Here is an 8,847-nt window from a genome sequence, read left to right on the forward strand (position 1 = left end):
GGGCTATTTTGTCCATTTTTGAATTCTTTTCATGTCTTTGTAAGTCATTTTGTGTCTTTTTTTGGTCATTTTGTGTCTTTTTTTAAGTCATTTTGTGTCTTTTTTTGTCATTTTGTGTCTTTTTTTTAGCCATTTTGTGTCTTTTGGTGTCTTTTTGGTCATTTTGTGTCTTTTTTTAGCCATTTTGTGTCTTTTTTTGTCATTTTGTGTCTTTTTTTTAGCCATTTTGTGTCTTTTGGTGTCTTTTTGGTCATTTTGTGTCTTTTTTAGCCATTTTGTGTCTTTTGGTGTCTTTTTTTGGTCATTTTGTGTCTTTTTTTAGCCATTTTGTGTCTTTTTGGCATTTTGTGTCTTTTTTTAGCCATTTTGTGTCTTTTTTAGCCATTTTGTGTCTTTTGGTGTCTTTTTTGGTCATTTTGTGTCTTTTTGTGTCTTTTTTAAGCCATTTTGTGTCTTTTGGTGTCTTTTTTGGTCATTTTGTGTCTTTTTTTGGTCATTTTGTGTCTTTTTTTGGTCATTTTGTGTCTTTTTTTAGTCCTTTAGTCCAACATAAAATGTGATTTTGAATCTTTTTTTTACTTTCAAAACACTATCATGCTCAATAAAGAATTTTAAATGTTGCAAATGTGCATTAATTTCAGAGTACACTGAGACATTAAACTGCATCATTTTCAATTAAATTCTGGAAAAGTTGGTTCTAAAGTTCTAAAACTTTTGACCAGTAGTATATACCAAACATGTTTTGCTTTAACATTAAATATGGAACCAGCAACGCTTATAAACATACAATATATAACTAAATAGTGCAGACATGCAAAAACAAATTTCAAATAAAAAACACATCAATGTCATTAATTTATTAAATAAAAAATAAATAAAAAATCGTATGCCTCTTTTCTATTTGCATCCTTCTGATTTAAATATCAAAATAAACTTTTTCAACAGGTTAATACATTTAAAAATAAAATAACAATAATAAATCTAATATTAGCGGTACATGCGACGTATAATACCGGCGGGTCAGCTTTTATAGTACAATAATAATATAATAATTTGGTATTTCCTCGTGGGCCAAATAAAATTACACTGCGGGCCAAATTTGGTGTTAATTAAAGTGTTAATTAAAAACAGACTAATTCTATTGTGTTGGATTAATTCAAAATGCTCTTGATTTAGGATTACATACACATAAAGATTATATTTAATATGATCAAAATAAGTAGATTCTATCTCAAACATTTGTATATTAAAGTTACTTAAACAACTGCCTCAAAATCAAGGACGCATTTATATTTAATACATTTTATCAAATATATTTAGTGAAATGAAATGACTACAGAATAATTTATTACAGTGTACAGTCGCTACATTTTTGGTCGAATTTTTTTAGTTTTAGCTAAAAAAAAATGAACTCCTTGATGTCTGTTTTATCTTGTGACAAAGTTTTAGATTTCAATTTTTTCTTTATTTCAGAGAAATAATCATATAAAAATTGCAGAAACTACAAAATCCAACTCAAAACCATTTGCTTTAGATATCAAATTGCTGTGTATTTATGGTGTATTTACAATAGTATCTTACTGTATTTTAAAATGATTGTGAAATACTGTTAAATATTCATCCCTCACATGTAAATTAACAGTTAAATCGGTCAATTAACAATAGATAACTGTTATTTAACAGCATTAAACTGTATTATAATGTTTGATAAATTATGATAAATGCCCTGTAAAATAACCACAACAGCCACCGTTATTCTACAGTCATAAACTGTAATCCAAAATAAGATAATATACTGTTAAATTAAATTATAGTACATGGACTGTAAAATAACAGTTAAATACTGGCGTCCCATTTTACTGTTATTTTACAGTGAAGTTCATAAGAGTGTATATATACTCATTTAAACATAAAATAATGTAAATTATAAGTTTGTTTGAAAGGGAAATTGTGTTCAAGTAAAAAAAGTAAGATAAAAATATATTAAGACTAAGATATAATGTAATATTAAGTCTAAAATAGACAAATCTTAGAATAGAGTTGTTAAACACTTAAATACACTTCTAACAAAATCAATTTGAAAATGTTTATTCACTGAAAACTAAATATGAAAGCTGAAAGAAGACAACAACATTATAGTTACTGCACTCTGGTTTTGCATCATGATTAGAACCTTTTACAGCAAAACCAGCATGCAGTAACTATGTTTTTGGGGTCAAAGGTCAAATAAATCATGATTTTTGAGCATAAAAATGACATCATCAATAGATGTAGAAATAAGTGTCATATCACTTATCTACCTATAACCCATTTGGCTGGCTAGTTAAAAAAAACCATTAAAAAACTTTAGTTTCTTTTTTTTAACTTTAGTTTAAGTTTCCATGTCCCATTTAGCACGTCAACTCTTTTTCAGCAAAGGTTAAAACTACCTCGACCAAGTCTAACATGATTTTACTGAAGTTTTTGCAGAGATTTTTTTGAATTTTGCAGTGTGCATTCAGCATTTCAATGCATTTTTAATGCAATCTTTTGTGTTTAATGTTTTAGTGTGGTTTTTTGTGTGTTTTTTGCATTTTTTTTGTGTGTTTTTGTGCTTTTTGCAATTTTTGTAATTTTTTTGTGTCATTTTTGTTAATGTGTTTTTTTGTGTGTTTTCTGTGTGTCTTTTGTATATTTATTTTGTTTTTCTATTGGGGGTTTTTGTGTGTTTTTTGTATTGTTTTGTGTGTTTCTGTGTTTGCAGTGTGCATTCAGCATTTCAATGCATTTTTAAAGCAAACATTTGTGTTTAATGTTTTTGTGTGTTTTTTTGTAATTTTCTTGTATGTTTTTTGCATTTTTTGTGTGTTTTTGTGGTTTTTGTAATTTTTGTGCTTTTTTTGTACTTTTTGGTGTAATTTTTATGTGTGTTTTTTGTGTGTTTTTGTAATTTTATTGTGTTTTTTATGGGTTTTTTGTGTATTGTTTTGTGTGTTTCTGTTTTTGCAGTGTGCATTCAGCATTTCAATGCATTTTTAAAGCAAACATTTGTGATTAATGTTTTTGTGTGTTTTTTGGAATTTTCTTGTGTGTTTTTTGCATTTTTTGTGTGTTTTTATGTGTGTTTTTTGTAATTTTATTGTGTTTTTTATGGGTTTTTTTGTGTGTTTTTCGTATTTTTTGTGTGTTTCTGTGTTCAAAATGTTGATTCAGAAAGTCAAAATGAAAAAATAATAATCAGGTCATATAGGTGAGGTTGTACTGAGTGCATTCAGCATTTCAATGCATTTTTATGCAATCTTCTGTGTTTAATGTTTTTGTGTTTTTTCTAATTTTCTTGTGTGTTTTTTTTGCATTTTTTTGTCCATTTTTGTGTTTTTATGTGTGTTTTTTTTGTAATTTTTTGTGTCATTTTTATGTGTGTTTTTTGTAATTTTCTTGTGTTTTTTTGTCATTTTTGTGTGTTTTTTGCATTTTTATGTGTTTTTTGTGTTTTTATGTGTGTTTTTTGTAATTTTTGTGTGTTTTTGGTAATTTTATTGTGTTGTTTATGGGTTTTTTGTGTGTTTTTTGTAATTTTTTGTGCGTTTCTGTGTTCAACATGTTGATCCAGTAAGTCAAAATGAAAAAATAATAATCAGGTCATATAGGTGAGGTTGTACTGAAAACAATGATACCAATGTGGCAGGGTGAACACTTGTTAAGTGGTTTATACAGACAGAATGAAAAGGAGACAAAAACTGACAAAATAGCCCCAGACTCCAAAGGGTTAAGCAGTTTTTCTCAGTTTTACCTTTTGTGTAGTTACTGCAGTTAGACTCTGAAGGGCAGAATAGACCAGAAGATTTGGAAAAGACTCGTGTAAAACTATAGAGTTTCTACTAGAGTTTCTAGTCTCACACTGAGGTTTAAACTTTATTAGATTATTCATTAGACCCTTGTTTTCTTCAATTTCTTGTTCATTTTAATGCCTGGTACAACTAAAGGTTCATTTGTTTGGACAAATATAATGATAACAACAAAAATAGCTGATAAGAGTTTAATTTAAGAGCTGATATCTAGACATTTAACATGGTTTTATTGATAATTATTTTGGTTATTATCAAGAATGTTTCCGTCACTGTAGATGTAAAAATTACCAAAAAAAGACACAAAATGACCAAAAATGCATGTAAGAATGACTTAAAACACAGAGACAAAAATGCATGTAAAAAATTACTTAAAAAGACACAAAAATAAATGTAAAAATTACCAAAAAAGACACTAAATAAATGTAGAAATTACCAAAACGATGCAAAATTACCAAAAATAGATGTAGAAATTACCAAAAAAGATTAAAAAATAAAACCAGATAAATTATCTAACACATCTAAATCTAAAGTTTTTTTTTTTTATCTTAGAACCAAATAATCATCAGGTCACTCTGCTCGGGTCAGTTCATCACTGCTGGCAGCTTTAATTTATCTGGTTTTAAGAGTTAATTTATTATTTTAAGTGTTCAACATGCTTATTTCTAGATTTAATAATCTGAATTAAATAAATCTTGTCAAGCTAAATTATCTGTCCATGCAGCAAGATCATTTCCCTCAGATTTACTGTTTTATCTGGTTTTTAGACAGCTGTTTTGCAGCGCAGCAGTGAATCCTCTGAGGTTCTCCTGAGAACTAAAAATAAAAATACGTGGTGGTCTGCAGGACGGTTCAGGTCAGCAGCAGGGCAGCGTGTCAAAGGGCCGACGGGGCGAGTTTTATTTTAGAGGAAGTGGAAGTCGTCCAGCTGTCTGCAGTCAGTCAGCTGCTCCAGACAGACAGACAGAGAGAGGATGATTCACAGAGAAATCTGCTGATATAAATATAAATATAAATATCTCAAGTGATGACATCGACACATTATTGCTGAGGAGGCTAAATGACCTTACAACACAAAGTCACAGACACCATGTTGATGTGTTCGGGTGGATTTTTATGCTCTTACACACCCATATATATATATATATATATATATATATATATATATATATACTACCAGTATATAGAAAACCAGATAAAACCAGAATAAACAATAAAACAATTCAAATCCAGAAAAAACATTAAAACCCAGAATAAAAAAACACATAAAACCAGAATAAAACCATTTAAAACCAGAATTAAACCAGTTAAAACCAGAATAAAATCAGTTAAAAACCACAATAAAACAATTCAAAACCAGAAAAAACATTAAAACCCAGAATAAAACCACATAAAACCAGAATAAAACCACATAAAACCAGAAAAAAAACCATTTAAAACCAGAATAAAACCATTTAAAACCAGAATTAAACCAGTTAAAACCAGAATAAAATCAGTTAAAAACCACAATAAAACAATTCAAAACCAGAAAAAACATTAAAACCCAGAATAAAACCACATAAAAACCAGAATAAAACAATTCAAAACCAGAATAAAACCACATAAAACCAGAATAAAACCATTTAAAACCAGAATAAAATAATTTAGAACCAGAAAAAAAAAATTTAAAACCAGAGTAAAATCACATAAAACCAGAATAAAACCACATAAAACCAGAATAAAACCATTTAAAACCATATTAAAACCATTTAAAACCAGAATTAAACCAGAATAAAACCACATAAAACCAGAATAAAACCATTTAAATCAGAATAAAAACCAGTTAAAACCAGAATAAAGCTACTTAAAAACCAGAATAAAACCAGAATAAAAAAGAAAAAAGAAATCCCTCCATTAAATGTCTATGCTAAATGTAAGGGTTAGTGTTAGGGTTAATAAATAAAACCACTTAAAACCAGCATAAAACCAGAATAAAACCATTTAAAACCAGAATAAAACCACTTCAAACCAGAATAAAACCATTTAAAACCAGAATAAAACCACTTCAAACCAGAATAAAACCATTTAAAACCAGAATAAAACCACTTCAAACCAGAATAAAACCAGTTAAAACCAACATAAAACCAGAATAAAACCATTTACAAACAGAATAAAGCCATTTAAAACAGAATAAAACCAGTAAAAAACAAGAATATATAATTTATATATATAGAAATGCCTCCATTGAATGTGTAAATGTCTAAATATGCTCTTGGTTCTGTCCCTGGTGGATGCAGTTTATGTGTGAGTTTTGGAATCCGTCCAGCCATTTAAATAATAAAACGCTGACACGTTGCAGCTGTTTAATGTTGTTTAAACTCCTTCAACAAGAAACCAAAACACTTGTAGATAAAATATGCAGTAAATATCTGAGTTATCTGTCAGATTGGAACTAGTGTTCACAGTTTGCTTACTGTTTGTTTTGGACTGTTGCCACACAAATCAAGCAATTAAAAAAACTTTTACTTGGAGTGGAGTCATTTCACAGTGTTGTATTAGTACTTTTACTGCAATGAGAGTCTCTATGAGCTGCAGATCAGAACATAAAGTGTTATGATGCCATCAGGTGACACTTTGTGGAGTTGCACCAGTGAAACTCATCACAATGAGGTTTAATGAATGAAGAGGAAGCCTAAAGAATTCATAAAACTGGAGTAGGGAGACGTGAGAGCTTTATCAGGGGCAGAGCATGATATATAATATATATATATACACTACTGGTCAAAAGTTTTAGAACACACCAACTTTTCCAGAATTTAATTGAAAATTTTGCAGTTTAATGTCTCAGTGTACTCTGAAATTAATGCACATTTGCAACATTTAAAATTCTTTATTGAGCATGATAGTGTTTTGAAAGTAAAAAAAAGATTCGCGAAGATAAGTCGCTTTGGACAAAAGCGTCTGCTAAATGACATGTAATGTAATGTAATGATTCAAAATCACATTTTATGTTGGACTAAAGGACTAAAAAAGACACAAAATGACCAAAGAAAGACACAAAATGGCAAAAAAGACACAAAAAGACAAAAAAAGACACCAAAAGACACAAAATGACTAAAAAAAGACACAAAAAGACAATAAAAAAGACACCAAAAGACACAAAATGGTTAAAAAAAGACACAAAATGACCAAAAAAAGACACCAAAAGACACAAAATGTCTAAAAAAAGACACACAAAGACAGAAAAAAGACACAAAATGGCTAAAAAGACACAAAATGACCAAAAAAAGACACCAAAAGACACAAAATGGCTAAAAAAAGACACAAAATGACCAAAAAAAGACACCAAAAGACACCAAATGTCTAAAAAAAGACACAAAAAGAAAAAAAAAAGACATCAAAAGACACAAAATGGTTAAAAAAAGACACAAAATGACCAAAAAAAGACACCAAAAGACACAAAATGTCTAAAAAAAGACACAAAAAGACAAAAAAAAGACACCAAAAGACACAAAATGGTTAAAAAAAGACACAAAATGACAAAAAAAAGACACCAAAAGACACAAAATGGCTAAAAAAAAGTCTTTTTTGGGTAATTTTGTGTCTCTTTTAAATAATTTTGTGTCTTTTTTAAATAATTTTGTGTCTTTTTGGTAATTGTGTGTATTTTTTTGTAATTTTGTGTCTTTTTTTTAAAGTAATTTAGTGATTTTTCAGTCATTTTGTGTCTTTTTTAGTAATTTTGTGTCTGTCCTCCAGCGGACACACTAACTGCAGTAGACAGTGTAGTACTATGAAAAGTAAAGTTGACTACTGTATTTTTCTATTTTTATCATAATTTTGTTCGGAATCAGTCGTTTAAATAATTAACTTAAAGTATTTTTTTAATGATATTATTATTTTCTTTAGTGTATAGAGTAATTACTTGCAATTACTAGTTATTTCTATAAAAAATAATGATGAAATTATTATCAAATTAACAGCATTGTTTACTGTGCCGTATTACCATATACAGTACCATTAAAAATCACAATGTTTAACTGTTTTTTTTATTTCACAGTAAAGAAACCAGTACTGTGAATTAAACTAAAATCACAGTGTTTGTTTATTTCACAGTATAAAAACAGTACTGTAAATAAAAATACAGTAGTTCTACTGTAAATAATAATTACAGTGAGTTACTTGTTAATTGCTGCCAGTAAGTTACTGTAAAAATCACAGTAAATTCCTTACAGTGCACTAAATGTTTTGTTTCCATCACTGGTTGATGCTTATGCAGCAGAGCTAAAAAAAAACCATGAGAAATGCTGATCTTCATAGTAATGAAATGAAATCATGCACTTTGACTCAAAACCTCAGTGTTCGTCACTAGAAAGGAGAACATGATGCCACAGTCGCCGTAATTTCACAATCTGATGGGAAAATGACAATAAACATTCATGCTTTTTGCTGTGTTAAGTTAAGTTTTCGGGAAAGTTTTAATGCATCATCAGCAGAAAACACAAATCAACACTGCAGAAAAGGTCTAAAATCAAGATTAAAAACACTAAATCTGAGGGAAATGATCTTGCTGCATGGACAGATAATTTACCTTGATTTTAAGCGTTCAACAATGTAAAATGACAAAAAAAGACACAAAAATAAATGTAAAAATGACCAAAAAATAAATGTAAAAATGACCAAAAATAAATGTAAAAATGACCAAAAATAAATGTAAAAATGACCAAAAATAAATGTAAAAAAGACCAAAAAAGACACAAAAATACATGTAAAAATGACCAAAAAGGACACAAAAATAACTGTAAAAATGACCAAAAATAAATGTAAAAAAGACCAAAAAAGACACAAAAATACATGTAAAAATGACCAAAAAGGACACAAAAGTAACTGTAAAAATGACCAAAAAATAACTGTAAAAAGGACCAAAAATCAATGTAAAAATGACCAAAAATAAATGTAGAAATGACCAAAAATACCCTCTTAAAACAAGATTAACTGCACTAAATGTTTTGTTTCCATCACTGGTTGATGCTTATGCAGC

This window comes from Centropristis striata, chromosome 7, assembly GCF_030273125.1.
Source record: "Centropristis striata isolate RG_2023a ecotype Rhode Island chromosome 7, C.striata_1.0, whole genome shotgun sequence".
Taxonomy (NCBI): domain Eukaryota; kingdom Metazoa; phylum Chordata; class Actinopteri; order Perciformes; family Serranidae; genus Centropristis; species Centropristis striata.